Source organism: Rhynchophorus ferrugineus, unplaced genomic scaffold (genome assembly GCF_030347505.1).
Source record: "Rhynchophorus ferrugineus isolate W39M unplaced genomic scaffold, kcgeb_rfMv2 rfM2, whole genome shotgun sequence".
NCBI classification, from domain to species: domain Eukaryota; kingdom Metazoa; phylum Arthropoda; class Insecta; order Coleoptera; family Curculionidae; genus Rhynchophorus; species Rhynchophorus ferrugineus.
This window is the reverse complement of record NW_027472581.1, coordinates 38,424,240-38,439,539: the sequence shown is the minus strand read 5'-3', so window position 1 is coordinate 38,439,539 and position 15,300 is coordinate 38,424,240. Positions and strand designations below refer to the sequence as shown.

At 30.0% G+C, this 15,300-nt stretch overlaps 1 protein-coding gene across 2 annotated transcripts in view; it reads left to right on the top strand.

The window, feature by feature from the left end:
- LOC143192043 (uncharacterized) overlaps positions 1 to 15,300 on the top strand; it is a 103,208-nt gene that overhangs the window by 21,566 nt on the left and 66,342 nt on the right. The window contains exon 1 of one of the 2 annotated variants that reach the window (XM_076397503.1): positions 12,536 to 12,877. The exons of the other annotated variant lie outside the window; for it this stretch is intronic. The gene's annotated coding sequence lies outside the window, so the exon portion shown is untranslated. Of the gene's footprint in view, positions 1 to 12,535; positions 12,878 to 15,300 lie in introns of those variants that run through there. 2 annotated transcript variants of the gene reach the window in all.

Sequence of the window (15,300 nt, the reverse complement as noted above, 5' to 3'; positions counted from 1 at the left end):
TCTTATCGTCTGGTCTTATCGTCTAAACCACTATGGCTAGCCAAGCTGACAATTTAGCAACTAGACAACGATCGTTCTGTTGAACTTACATCAATATACAATCAGGATGAGTGTGGGATAAATACATCAGTATGTTGGGCTACTTAAGCTAAAGTTAAGGTTATACATTTTTATAATATACAGATTCAAGCGGTTTGGTTGCCTTAAATCTTCTGATTTCTTGTATGTAACCCCGTAGCTACATTGCTTCTCTGGTGATTGTGATTTAGTAACCTTTTTTCATATACTAAGGCAAAACCTTTTTTTTACTCTTTGTGATTCCACAATCTGCCCTATAGGCAACATATATCTTATTTTTTTAGTATTTCTATATAATATATATATATATATATATATATATATATATATATATATATATATATATATATATATATATATATATATATATATATATATATATATATATATATATATTAGATACCATATATATAACCAGATATTATATATATATATATATATATATATATATATATATATATATATATATATACTCTCCTATTCTAAAGCTTATTCCAGAGTCTATATATGTCCAGTAATCAGATCAGGTGCTGTTAATCGCTTTAGTCTACGCATTTCACTATCACGTCGCATATTTAGCTGGTTAGCGAGTATGTTGGGATGCTCTGACACTCTTTCGAAGTACTTCACAAAAACACGTTGAATTACACTCGTTATAGGTTCAAGAGGAATATCACGTTGTATCACGTTATTTGAAATATAGTACGGAGCATCAACAATGGCACGCAACACTTTATTTTGGAACCGTTGAGTGATGGATATATATTTGATTTGCTAGCGGTACTCTATAGTTGGATTCTAACTCATTCCAATTCGACTAATACAGCAATACATTGTTATCTAATGATAACTTCGATTTGCGCCCGATGAGCCAATACATTTAATATAATTTAAGTCCAAGTTGTTTTCGTTTAGAAAGTGTGCTTCTTCCAGGTTAGGCGTCGATCTAAGTGCAAACCAAGATATTTAACATGCTCTGCTTAGAGGAGTTGACGATGATTTATATTCACTGGTGGACATGGTCTTCTACGCAGGGTAAACGTTACATGGGTGGATTTTGTTTTATTGGCTTTAATGCACCATATCTTCAACCATAATTGTATTTGCTCCAGGTGGATTTGTAGGTTTATTGAGCTGTAACTGGATCTTCATGGGAAGCTAAGATTGCTGTGTCGTTTGCGTATGTTGCCACAGTAGTTATTTTTGTGGTGGACAGATCGGTCGTATACAGAGAATACAGTATTGGACCCAGTACACTACCTTGCGGAACTTTTGAATATATTAGGGCAAAACTTTGGCAAACTTTTTTAGGTTATTGACGACGGTGTTTCATTCTGGTTCTTCATTGTATTTCACAAGCTATGAAAGATTAATCATCTAAGCATATTCTCAAAAAACTTTAAGCAATAAGCCTAGCATCAATACACATTTTATTATTTCGAATTGTGAGGAATAATAGTAATATCACCATCATCTAAGTGAGTCAAAACTAAATAGAACAAAACTACGTACCTAAGGTAGCTTGAAAGTAATTTGATGTGTTATTTTTCTAATACTAAGAGAAGAAAATCCTATATTTTTTTTCAGAATGATACTGGACAAGCAAACTGTCCACTGTTATTGGTGGTGGTTTGGAAACAACTTCTTTAGGGCTTGGTTGTATATTCTCTTCAATTTCTTCCGACAGGTTGCTAAAGCTGTTTTTTGTCTCTGTTGGTTTCTGTAACCAATAGTCAGTGATTCTTGTTTGTTTCCTCGCGATTTCTTCTTCTGGGCTTCTCAATCGTTTTTTGTTAATGATTGTAGTCCATTCTGATTGTGGAGTTTGCGTTATTGCCGATTGTTCTAATCTTATATCAAAGTGTGTAGATGATTTGGTTGAATCGCTGTGGTTTACCATTTTTAGATGTTTAATATTTTATTTTATTTACTTTCGGAGGATAAAAAAATAAAATAAATACATTGTTTATTTCACGCACTTTATTTTTCACTTACGTAATAATTTTTGAGCTAGTTTTTGACCAAAAATACTATAAATGAATTTCAAAAGGACTATTGTAAAATAAGAAAAAATAATTTTAAAACACTAGTAAAAATGAGATGCAGTATTTTTGTCTGGTCACGTAAACACGTATTCACTACACTTTAGGTCCGCTCAGAGACGGATAGCCGCATCTGTTATGCGTTTTTAACACTCAATTAAATAACCGTAATAAAATACTGGGTTTTTTTAAAGAAAGGTATCTTTCTAGAGCTTGGAGCGTATTGAAAATACGTCTTCACCCCACGAAGGTTGGAACCGAACTAGTGCAAAATTAAAACACGAAATTGTTTTTGAACGATTGTTTTAAAAATAACAAAAGTAGTTTCACTCCTAGCACAATAACTCACAAACTTATGAGTAGAATATCATGAAATTTTAACAGCTTTCTTTTGAAGGTTAATACTAACTGAAGAAGCTGTGAATGTAATAAACTATGTGTTACGCCCGAGACTTTTCAGCCCATGTGCTGCTTGTTGAAATACAGCTAATATATTGTTAGCAGCTTGAAGTGAATACCAGAATATTGTTGTCATCTGTGAGCAAATGTATAGCACATAAATTGAGTGAAAAATAAAATGGATGTTCCAAATTTTAGCTATAGCTGTGAACTAGTTATCTTTTTATGAACATTTGTATATGTTTGATAAGTTAGGACAATCACCTAGGTGCATTGTTTTATCTGTTCCATATATAATACCCTTTTAGCGTCTTGTTTGAATTCAGAATTGACGTAGATCTGGAAACCTCATCTTTCACAAATAAAATAATGTGCGGAATAATGTTTACCTTGTTCTAAGTGCTTTAAATGTTTTATTTAACAAATTATTGTTAACGTTGTTCTGCACACAGCTTTCTGATCTTTAAAACTGCAAACCTCAAATCATCACATGGGTTTTGAGATAGTTCTTTTGTTGCTGATGCAGTTTTTGCATGAAGGACATTAATCGTTTTTAGCTCTTATGTTTAAACCATCATGCTTAATTAATTTACCAATCTTTCTACAGAGAGTATATTAAGCGTTTGTTGAGCGTATTTTAATGTTTACAATTTCAAAAAACAACAAGAATTTTCCAACACAAAAGATAACATTTTGTTTTTTTTTTTTTGAAAAATCCAACGGCAAATCTATCCTCATTATCGACCAACAAAGCTTAATGAATAATCTGCAATAATTCCTACAAGTCCTAACATAGTACACGAAAAAAGTGTTATTTAATACTTTTTGTGTCCTTCTTTTACTCTTTGTAGGTTCCTTTCTAACAAATTTTGACAGGAAATGTCGAAATATAATAGGCAAACGAAAAATGGAACAATTATTAGCTGTGCTGAATATATAATTTTCAAGTGACACTTACGCAATTCGAACTATCAGTTTATCGGACGACACAATACTTGAAAAATTATAGATATATGTTATTACAAAACTTATTACTCCATATGGCACAGATTATTATTTTTGGAAGTTTCGAATAGATTTTCAGTAAATATGATTTAAAAGGTAAATATATTGTTCTCTTTACGCAGAAGTCAATGGAGAAAGCTAATTTTTGGAATTAGTTTAGTTTTAAGAAGCAGAAAAAGCGATTACTAAACTATAAATATCTCATTGTTTTTGCAATCGATAATTTAAAGGCTTAAATTACGATAAATGAAGTTTTATCTATTTAATTATAGTTTAATAATGTTGTAATATATATTGATATAAAGAAATAATTAAATCTTGCAATATTATGGGAAATGATATAAGTAATCGTATAAAATATGAATGTAATGATTAATTATTTGTTATATTATATATAATATTTTTTAAATAATTTTTAAATATGATTTTTTAACATTTTTAAGTTTAACCTAATATTAAAACCTAATAATAAATAATAATGGTTTGGTTTATAATTATAAATTATATATATAAATCTTGATGAAAGTCATTGTTATTACAAAATATCTGAATATTGAAAATAATGATCCTAAAACTAAAAAATGTTGACGATACGAGGACTGATGAGTTATTTAACTTAGATGTAGTAGCGATAATCGAAACTGAAAGAAGGGATCCGGTATTTTTAACAGACTTGGAAGAAGTATAGAAGTATCTCACATAAAGGACGTCGTGTTATTTTGATCTCAACATTTACTTTCGCATGGCCAATTATACCTAAAATGTAGTGAATTTGGTATAGGATTGAATCAAATTTCAAAATTAAACTAAAAATTAAATGGATACGTACCTAGATGGAATTCCTTCATACGTCTCTTGACATTACAATTGTTACAAAAGCTTTTTTGTGACAATATTTACAAACCATTTACTCATTTGCTTACTATTTACTAAATTGTTATTGCCACTATTACCAAAATTAGTTTTTCGAATATTTTATACAAGTATAGCTTGAGTTTGTTATTATAATGTTTATATATTGATAAACAAACATAATAACAAATATAATTATCTTACATATCGATTTATTTTATATTTTTTTCATTCAATTTTTTTTTAAATTAAATATGTTTATCATATTTTATAAAGTTTCTTCATATTATATTTATTACATTATAGAAAATGGATATTGCACCAATAAACAATTATAATTAATCACAAACATTTACGACCATATCTCAGAAAATTCGAATCCGCGACCATCACAATAGTAGGAAGACCGTCCTGTCTTGACCACTGCATCAACCAAGTCGACTCTTTTTCAGTATTTCAATAGTTGGTATATTGTTGAAAGCGTCAGAAATATTGAATCCAGTTATGCAATGCATTCATAGTATCATCTTTTTGATATGATAGCAAAGATACAATTATTTAAACTGTGACTCATTTCAGACTAAAAAAATAATGTAATGTAGTAAATAAATAGTAAATAAATGAATAAATAAGATAAATGTAAATAACCCTCCGCTTTATCTTTCATTTTGCCAACAATGACAAAATTATTGATTTTCTTACATAACTTTTTCAGAAATGCTGTTAATGAAATCTATAAAATTTTAAGGCATTTAATTTTAATAACATAATAGTTTTGATATGTTTTATATCTAAACTCGATTTTACGTATTAAAAAATTCTGACATTGAGATTATGCATCAGTTTAACGTTTGATTAAAATAAGCCAAGGTTACTAGCACAATAACTTCTGACATTGGCCTGTTTGTGGCAACATGGATTCGTTTTACATTATCGGCTTAGAAAATCCACCTACACTTCCTTTATTTTTTTTTTTATCAAAAATTTAAATTATTTAATAAAATTTATATCCGATGTCCTGACATTATAGCAAAACCCATGTACACCCACGATATGTCATTCACCTTGATTAAATGCCATTGCTGTTTTGATTAGATGTAAAGATAAATATACTAATTTAGATGCTTGTCGTCTAAAAATTATTATCAGAAATCAAGAAGAAGCAATGGTAAAAAACCATAATGTGAATCATATTGGGTCAAGGAAACGTGCTTTTATTGTTATCTCGAATGACAATGTCTTTGACAACATGTACTATTACAAAATAAAAACCATTAAACCTTAAGTAGTATGTTTCAAAGATTATAAAATATATGGAAATTGATTATTACTTTATCTAAAATTTACGGTCTGAATATATGTAATGTGTGCTATAAACATTTCGATGATATCTTCGGTGATGATCAGTCAGTCAATGGCCCAAAGATGGTTTGCTCGAAATTGCTTTGAAGATCAAAATGTTAAAATTGCACCATGCTGCGACCTATCACCTGTAAAACATGTTTTTTTTATGTAAGTGGCTGTTGGCGTTGAAACATCTGCTCATACAATCTAGATTAGCAAGCAGTTTTTTTCACGAATTGTTCTAATATTAGATGATGGCGAAATCAGTATCTGTAATAGATCTCAAATGTATTATTGTTAACGTAATATTTCCTCCTACATATCCAACTTATTATTGTCCATTGGTTAATCAGATTCGTAACATTAATTTGATTATAAAACTAATTTTCATGAGGCATTTCCATTATGTTTAAATTTAAAATATTTTCATATTAAAAATATTTAGTGCTTATAAGCATAAAATTACGTATATGTTGAGTCGTGAGACTGGTAATACCTTTTTCAATTATATATTTCCGTCAATTGAAAAGTCCCCGGCCTACCATAGTAAAATATTTTTTTTGCAAAATTAGTTTTTTTTATTCAACATAATTCCCTTCAAGGGCGATATACTGATTACAGCGACCCTCCAACTTTTGGATACCATTTTTGTAGTACGATTTGTCCTTTGCTTCAAAATAGGCCTCAGTTTCAGCGATCATCTCTTCATTCGACGAAAATTTCTTCTCAGCGAGCATTCTTTTGAGATCTGAGGAAATAGTCGCTGGAGGCCAGATTTGGAGAATACGGTGGATGAGGAAGCAATTCAAAGCAGAATTCATAGATTTTTTCCATCGTTTTCACTGACTTGTGACGCGATGCATTGTCTTGGTGAAGCAGCACTTTCTTTTTCTTCAAATGCGTCCTTCAAACGGTCCAATAACGCTATGTAATAATCGCTGTTGACGGTCCTTTCTTTTTCAAGGTAGTCAAGGAATATTATTCCATGCGCATACCAAAATACAGACGTCATAACCTTGCAAGTTGACTGTTGACCCATACTTTGGAGCGGGTTCATCGTGTGCAGTCCACTTAAATGGCTGTCGATTGAACTTCGGAGTGAAATGGTGGAGTGATGTTTCATCCATTATCACATATCGACGCAAAAACTCGGGTTTATTACGCTTGATCATCTTCAAACACTACTCCGAATCATCAACTCGTCGTTGTTTTCGGTCAAAAGTGAGACAAATATTCGTGAATGATGTGATGTACACGTTCAGTTGATATATGTTGAGAGTGTGTTAGAGTGTCTGTTATTTCATTCAGTGTCAATTTACAACCTCTTTTAAGCGTCCACTGCGTTTACCCTATTCGGTGCTCATTTCATCACGTCTAAACTTAGCATAACAATCCCCTTGATGGTTGATTTTCCTGGTGCGGTGCCCGGAAATTCGACATCAAGCCAAGTTTTTACTTCAACTGTATGTTTTCCCTTCAAGAAGCAATATTTTGTCAGCATGCAAAATTCCTTTTTATCCATTTTTTTTTTCACAATAACAAAAGTTGTTTCACTCAAAATGCAATAATTCACAAACTAATGATCCGACAGCTGTCAAATTTATACACGCATCTTTTGAAGGTTAGGGTTTACTAAGGTGAGTCAGGCCGGGAACTTTTCAATTGACCTGTTACAAATCAGCAGTATTGTTTGTATCTTAGTTCAAGTCGCCACTTTCAAAAAGAACACAGAAAACCCTTACAGCTCGTTTTAAAAAGTAGTAAATATAAAGGGCAAACTGCATTTACTTTCTTAATTAGTTAAAAAGAAATATTTAATGAAATAGGAATTATATGCTCTATTAAAGGAGTGAAAATGAACGTCCCTAACACAAAGACGTTATGAGAAAGTTTATTATAGGCAAGGATCTTGGCGTTGCACTTTGCAAAATTTTACTGACTCCAATAGCTGTTAAAAAGAATAATGTTTAGCCAGTGGATGACAGAAGAAACCCATTGGCGAACCAAACCATGTTAAGCAGTGGATATTAGCGGTCAGATAATATTTCTTAATTATATAAAAAGCATATGGCGCATATATTACAACTAATTTCTATTTCCACTATCTCTTAATTTTATGTTTATATTCAAAAAAGTTTTGATCAAACCCAAATTTTAATAGCATTTGATGGGTGTACTCGCTGGTGTATATATTAGTGCACACCACACTATACTTACAATTTATCTTTATCTGAGTGAAGATAAAGATAAAAGGTTATGCTCATTTATTTTTAACATGTTCTTTCGAGTTCAGTTGAGAGTACATTTTTGGATGAGTGTGGCATCCAGTGTGACACAGTGTCCAGGCAAGTCATTTGTTATATATTTTGGTAAATGAATTCTACATATTTATTCAATTTTTCATTCATTTTTTAGATCAATCGATAGTATTACTGAAGACTATTTATTATTTATTGGTAATTACCTTAATATTATTACTTGGTAGATATTTATGTACATTTAGTAGGTAGTGAGAGATTGCCCACTTTTTTATACTCAAATTTGTCTAAATCTCATTAGAAATTTTCTTTGGAGTGAGGTTTATGCTTCTAATCTATTTTGAACTGCTAGAGTTTCATATCAGTTAATGGAATGCGTTTGGAAAGTTTTTAGAACTTAGTGCTTAACAGCAATTTTTTCCTTGTAATTATATTTTTTGCAAAAACTTTGTTTTCTTTATAAATACGTGATTTTATTGTTTTTTTAGACAATTTCTTAACCGCTTTTTAAAAGAAATAATCAATCTCTATGTGTGATGTCTATATATATTAGTAAGCTTCTTAGAAATTCTGAAAATATTTAACAGCTTATTCAACAGCTTTTCTTTTGGTGCAGTATGTTAGTCTTAATGTTTTGTTTTTTCGATCGGAATTCTATTCAACGCTGCCTTTTGTGAATTAATTTTCAACAATTCTACTTCCGTATCCAGTTATTCAGTTGTTTGTGGGTTAATACTTTCTTCTACGTTTGTATTAAATCATTTCCAATTTGTATACTTATTTATTAGATATTGAACCTGCCAATGTATTTTATATTGTAATATATGTTATTAATGTTATAATACATATTATAACTTACCAGTAGTTATATACACATTTAACTTGTTATATTGACATCCAGAATATATGTTTGGTGTTTCGACTAGGTAGTTTGATAAAATGTCCTTGTCACTAATTCTTACGAATCGTTTTTCTTTATATGTGTAATATCCATACAGTATATGTACATTTTTGGATTTTAATTTATTTCAGTGCTTTTTTCATTTTCAAAACAACTAATTTCATTTAATTAATTGATTCATAGGCTATACCGACAAATAAAAAGAGCTAGGCGAATCTCTTTCGAGTGATACACGCTTGTTAATTTTATTTCAGTAACAACATTTAATTTAATTATATTTTGACTACTGGCTTGTGTCAGCTAGCTAATAAAATTTTCTTGTAAATTATGGTAGAGGAGAAAGTGCATCAATTAATATAAGCATAACTATTTAACTTATATTGAAAAGGGAGCGGAAGTAAATTTTGTTTTTTAATTAAGAATAATATAATTTAATTTATTTAGTAAAAATATTTGTTTAGTTATTTAGTTAGATATATATTTAGTATTTTACAACTACTAATATAAAAAATATATTTAAAAGATTTCAAATTAACCGAATATTGAAATTTTGATATATTCCATCTTATTTAAATTTGTATATTAAATTCCTATTCATATTAAATAATTAGCGTTGGAAAGTTATGACTAAGACATTACACTCTTTTACACATTTTGTTTTTAAGAACATAGTTGCCAAATTTTGTGCAGTATTTGTTAATAGTTATAACAAATACCAAGATGTGTCTCTAATAATCAAATTAGCCTCAAAAAAATAATAAAAATAAGAGTACACTGTTATAGGGGATAGAAAAAATATTATGGACCCCAACCAATATCATACGTTTTGTTGCATGTTGGCAACACTGGTTCCGTGTCAATAATGTGATGCGTATGTATTGTTAAGATTACATGAAAAATGCTCTAGATTATAACATATTTTAGTGTATTATATGCTTTGTTCTATGACGGTTAAAATAATCGACCGTATCTATATGTGATCTCTGACGTCAAAAGAGGACAAATAGTTGGTGCTGGGTTTAGCGAGAGCGTCTGTGACGAACACAGATGAGTTCTGTAAATCCAAAGTTAACCCATATAACATTAAAAATGAGCGTAGTTAGAAAACATAAAACTACCGCGGCAAAAGTGGGAGCAGAACTCAATATTCACTTAAGTAATACTGTTTCGACAAAAACAGTACGGTGGGAGGTCCACAAAAATAACATTAATGGAAGGGATGTCATAGCGGAAGCTCCAATTAAGTTGCCAATGAAGGGGTGTGACGACCATAAGACCTGGACACTTGATGATTGGTAGAATGTGGTATGGTTCGATGAATCGCCGTTTACATTTTTTTCTATAAACTGCCATGTCTATATATAACTCTTATAAGAACCTCAAAACAAGCCTAAGATCTAAACCTCTTGCTTCTTGCAGTTAAGCATAGGGAAAGTTCTGTTATGATTTGGGCACATCATTGACCAGATTACTGCAAATGAATATTTTAATATCCTTAGTGATGAAGTTCTTTGGTACTGTAACTAGTAGGCGCTGCCAAAAACTGCCATATTTCAAGATCTCCCAACAGACACTTTCAAAAAGTTTCATTCTTCGTTTAAGGAGTATCAAAATATCATGAAACTTCTTCACTAAGGGCAGTTTTGGTGCAGAGAGTGAAGTATAGATTTCCATTGTTTTAGTACTCAAACCGGACAATATTCCGTTGGAAACTAATCAAAACACACTATGGGCCTATTCCACGAGAAAGTTTTTAAAGAAAGTGGTAGATTAACACCTAACTAATGATAAGATATTGTGTATATGTCAAGTGTTTATTCCTTCTATTTCTAGGCATTAGAAAATGAAGTAAATAACTGAAGATAACTGTTTATGGTCATAGGACGGTCTACTTCTTCGATAAGACAGGGTTTGAAATCCGCAAGCGCATATATGTATTTTATATTTATTTATTTAAAATTAAATAATAACAACCATCTCATCCGTAGGCTTGATTCCAGAGATCGTGGTTTAGAGTCCAAGTTAAGCTGTACACGTGTACACGCTGAAGTCCAGTCACTAAAATGTATATGTTTTGTGGAGAGGGTTTTCATAATATTTTAACTCTTTGTCCAAGACCAGATTCTGTTAAGAGAATGATAGTGATATTCGTGATTCTCAAGTTTGGTGTCTCTTTCAAAAAATTATAAGTGCTACCAGTTGGAGGTCTATCATTTTTACACGAAAGTTTTTCCAGAGCAAGCTTACGCTTCCTTTCTAGGCTGGAATGAGAATAATCTCGTTGTTCATAATACTGCAGAAAGATAGGCGTATTCCCTTGTTTTTGTGGTTTCAATTAAGATTTGGCACACTGAAGGATATTTATAATTTATTCTCTATTTACGTTGGGACACTATATATCGCAGTTTCTACTTAATTGAACTTTGATCTTCTGTTATGAAATTTATAAGATCTTCAATTTCAATTTGTTCTTTTGAACACGCTAAGATCGGCCATATGAAACATTTTAGATAGAGTTGCTTTCGAACAGGCGATGCCTGTAAGATTAACTCTATCTGATTTTAATATAATATCATATATCCTACCAGATAATCTACCACTAAGGTACTGGTTGATGGAACGGTTGGTCAATAAATGTTGACAAGTCTTTCTTAAATAGGAAAACCTGATAAGTGATCTAAAGACCGAATTTAACAATAATTTAATAAACATTGTTAAATATCGATCGCAAAATGTTGAAATAGAATAAATAATAAATTAAAGTAAATGCTTAATAAAAATAAAGTAAATGCTGTTTCAATCTGGACACCAGTAGATCCACCCTTACTTCTAAAAAACTTTTAATGACAAATAAAATAGACTTTTTCATCAGCCTACATCAGCGAACTTTCGTCGTTTGACTTTTTAAAGACATTCCACTTCGTGTACATCCATATCTGATCATTTCACTGTGGCAGTGTTTTCTGCTACAGCTTAGTGCTGGAACTTTACAGTTATTTAGTTAAACTAAGATTGGTAAAGTCAGGCTAGATACATTCTAGGATCTGCAGAATTACTCAATCGGTAGGCTTAATTTTGAAGACTGAAGTTCAAGGCTCGTATGAAAGAGTTCTTCTAGACTACGTTCAAACCTTAGTCAGTTAAAGGGAGAATATAATATATAATAAAAAATAAAACATAATAAAAGCCGCGATTTTGAAAATTTGAAATTGATATGAAAAATTGATATTGAAAAAGGTCTTATGTCAAGCTCAGTTTACCAATAAATTTGAAATAATAAAGAAACATTCAGGCTGCCGATGTAATTTTCTATATTGGGACAAATCAGAAGCGTGTGTTGGGCCTCATTGTTTTATATCGCTTACTAAAATCAATCACAACCATTAATAAATAGCATACATTAATAGGATACCAGTCAGTCAGAAAATATTAATTTTTCTTCATAACAATACATGTTGTGCGACCAAAAAAATATTTTAGAAATAGTGTAATTTAATTGTTATATTGATATTTAAGTCAAACTGTATTTTCACGAAGAAAAAAAAACAATAAAGGCTTCATCCAATATCCAATATCCAATATTTGTGACTAAATAATGAATGGCAATTCTTTCATTAATAAACAAGACACCGTAACATCTACGCCGAACAACCGTCAGTACGTCTTCGACTAGCCGTCGAAGTTTTGTATTAGAAGAGAGAGTCGCTTACCGTTCTACCATTTAGTATTTCGCGCTTATCCACTGAAGCCGCAACTGCCGGCCAAGAAGTAAATGCATCGAATAGTACCCGCTTCCTCAAAAGAAAGTGAAGGTACTTATTTAGCGTCGGTACTAATATTTTATCTCCGCGATCCGTAATGGTTGTATAATTTTTTTCATCTGATGAGAACGAAAAGAAAGTGAATTTGATTGTCGCTTAGACGGTGATAGTGGCCGTGTGGTTCGTGTAACTAAAACCGATCTTGGAAAACTGATCTAAATATCTTGTTTTTTGAAGGTAAGCAGACTGATAATAAGAATAATTTCAATATAAAATGTTTGTATTTGTTTCTATACTAATGTATATGGATAATTAAAAATTCTGAAATATAATTAAAATATATTCTGTAAATCAAATATGCCACATATAAATTAGTAAAAAATATCTCATAAAAATGTCTCACTAATTAAAACGTTCTTAAATAATATGATTAAATATTGAAAGTAATAAACAAAAATTGCATTATATATGAATAAAATTTGTATTAAAGTCAAATAGCTGTAGCAATAAATAACTATCGACCCTAATAACAATATATTTATAAAATATACTTAAAACAGCCATTCATATATTATATACTAGTACTGCCATTTTAAAAAAACAATAATAGTTTAGTACTGGTTTGGATCAAATTAAAGTTAAATAAAAAAAAGCAATTGTTAAACAAATGGATGTAGAATTATTAGCTATAGAGTACAAAGCTCATGTTTTTTCAGTAGCTTCAATTCAAATAAAGCTAAACCATTATTATGAAACCATATATATGAATTATCTAACATTAGATAATTCATACATTTTATATTACCCTAATTCAATGTGGTATATAAATATAAACTCTGGTGATAAAATTATAAACAAGAATTATTTGCATAAATAAAATTTGGAGCAAATTAAGCCTTTCGACAAAAGAAGACGCTAGTGACAACCTTGGAATGTGATGTATAACCATCATGTATTTTTTTCTCGCGAAAAAGCTTTTCGCCGAATAAAGCGTTTTTTACGACAACATTTAATTCAATGAAAAGTAATTTGAAGAAATCTACAGTTGAAGCTCACCGATTACTTATAAAAAATACATTAAGGCTGATTTAACTGAAAGAAGTTCTGGTGAGCAGTTAAAAAAATTAAGGAAGTTGGACTTGACACCGCAGGCATAAAATATAGCAGAATATGGCATCATGGGAGATCAGTATAGATAACAGTAACTTCAGCATTCAAAGAAATAACTAAAGGAATTTTTATCAGAACAATGTTTTGCATATATGTGAAATTTTTCATGGAAATTTCTTCTTCGGAATAGTACGCTCTTGTAGTGTCCGATGCCAAATTACTAGCAGCACATCACATAATATGATGATACAATAAAAATTGAGTTTCTAAAGATAGAATATTCATCCGACAATGAGTAGTAACTTTATATAAAATAAAACTGCTTGCATCCATAATAAATTCATATTTTTTAAGTTAAAGCTTAGTATTTAAGTTATGATTAAAAACAAGAACGTTTATTTTACTTCACAATTTAATTTTTTTTTAATTTATTGACAATATTGCTGATTTTATTCTATTTTAACACATGCGCAACATTTATAATATAAACTTCTCTCTTTATCTCAAGCAGACCATGTCAGAGGGTTAGAATGAAACAGTTTTATTAATGATAATATTTTATTAAATTTTATATTATTATATTAAAATATTTTTTAAAATATATTTTAAAGTTATCTTTTGCCAAGTATGGGTTTATCTGGACTGGACCTACAGTTTAACGTGGACTCCGAACCATAGCATTAAAACCTTGGACATTTTAAGGACTTAACTAATATAATAAAAAAAATTAATTAATTAGTGAATGAAACATAAACATTATTACTGGATCTCAATTGTTAATGTATATATTAATTATTTCGTAATGGTAAATAGACGTGACGTTACATTTACCTTATAGACACAGTACTTACAGATAAAATTGCGAAATATCCTACGCAGAATTAACAGAAGTTAGCAAATCAATTCAGGTCTTCCCACTATACCGCATCATACCTGGTATTTTTATTGTTATTTTATTTTGCATACACGCTGCTTCTTCAACCATTATTGATATTATTGGTGATTAAGAAAATAATGGTGTCAAAAATATATCAATAGTTTTTCGAGAATTGTTATATAATTTTAAGTGTATATTTAACAAGGTTCAATAATTATTCTAAATAGCAATGTAATTATTACTTAATAACATTTGGTATTTTAATAAATAATTTTTTTCTGACTTTCCAAGAAGTATAATGAATTAATAAAATTCGAATATTTTAACCAGAAAAAAAGCTTCTTGTAGAGAAAACAACTAAAACAGCGTCACGCTGTAAATTGATTTATTAAACAGTTTAGTGTACACAATCCAAACTAGTTTCTAGTTACATTATCTTCCTGTAATAGATCAGGTGGAGTGATGCAAATTAATTTCATCACAACCGAAAATAATTTGTAGCCTCAAATATAAATCATCGCGCTACCGACGCTAATGAATACAATATAATTTTGAAAGAAAATTGTTACTAAACTTTTCCCAATAGTGACGTTGGTTTTGTTTATTATTTATTATACTTTTATTATTACTGCATATATTATAAATAAGAAACGTCCCAATATTGTTTTAGTAT